At 54.0% G+C, this 1,123-nt stretch overlaps 1 pseudogene; it reads left to right on the plus strand.

The window, feature by feature from the left end:
• Nucleotides 1–5: 5 nt before the first annotated feature.
• On the plus strand, nucleotides 6–1,005 carry LOC105002355 (annotated as a pseudogene).
• Nucleotides 1,006–1,123: the final 118 nt, after the last annotated feature.

Here is a 1,123-nt window from a genome sequence, read left to right on the forward strand (position 1 = left end):
GGACCACCACCACGCGTTCCTTTGACTTTGAAATTGAGACCAAGCAGGGCACCCAGTATACTTTCAGCAGCATTGAGAGGGAAGAGTACGGAAAGCTGTTCGACTTTGTCAACGCCAAGAAACTCAGCATCAAAAACCAAGGATTGAAAGAGGGCATGAACCCCAGCTACGATGAATATGCTGACTTGGAGGAAGACCAGCATGATGCCTACTTGGAGTGGATGAAGGAGGAGGGCAAGATCCGGGAGGAGAATGCCAATGACAGCAACGATGACTCCAGAGAAGAGACTGATGGGTCATTCAACCCGGGTGAAGAGGAGGAAGACGTGGCAGAGGAGTTTGACAGCAACGCCTCTGCCAGCTCCTCCAGTAATAGAGGGTGACAGTGACCAGGCAGAGAAGAAACGGAAGCAGCTTAAAAAGGCCAAAATGGCCAAGGACTGCAAGAGCCGCAAGAAGCCCATGGAGGTAAAGAAGGGCAGAGACCCTAATGCCCTCAAGAGGCCCATGTCTGCCTACATGCTGTGGCTCAATGCCAGCTGAGAGAAGATCAAGTCAGACCATCTGGGCATCAGTATCATGGATCTCTCCAAGAAGGCTGGTGAAGTCTGGAAGGGAATGCCCAAGGAGAAGAAAGAAGAGTGGGATCACAAGGCTGAGGATGTCAGGAGGGAATATGAAAAAGCCATAAAAGAATATGAAGGGGGCTGGGGAGAGTGCTCTAAGAGGGATAAGTCCAAGAAGAAGAAAGTCAAGGTGAAGATGGAGAAGAAATCCATACCCTCCAGGGGCTCATCATCGAAGTCTTCATCAAGGCAGCTGAGCGAGAGCTTCAAGAGCAAAGAGTTTGTGTCCAGTGATGAGAGCTCTTCCGGAGAAAACAAGGGCAAAAAGAAGAGAAGGCGGAGTGAGGTGTGGCGGGGCTTGGGGGGCCGCGGGGCATGGAAGGGTGGGGGCCGCTGGGCTGGTGGCGGGACAGACAGACGCTCCTGGACGGAGGGGTAATGAAGGGGAGCGGGTGCGTGGAATCTGTGCTTCGAAGGCTAACACTGGGGTGCAGGGAGCGGGTAGCCAAGTGGGGGTCCTTCTCTGAAAAGTGGCTGGGGGGGGGGGGGGCCTGGGC

Source organism: Bison bison, unplaced genomic scaffold (genome assembly GCF_000754665.1).
Source record: "Bison bison bison isolate TAMUID 2011002044 unplaced genomic scaffold, Bison_UMD1.0 scf7180017855497, whole genome shotgun sequence".
Classification (NCBI taxonomy): domain Eukaryota; kingdom Metazoa; phylum Chordata; class Mammalia; order Artiodactyla; family Bovidae; genus Bison; species Bison bison.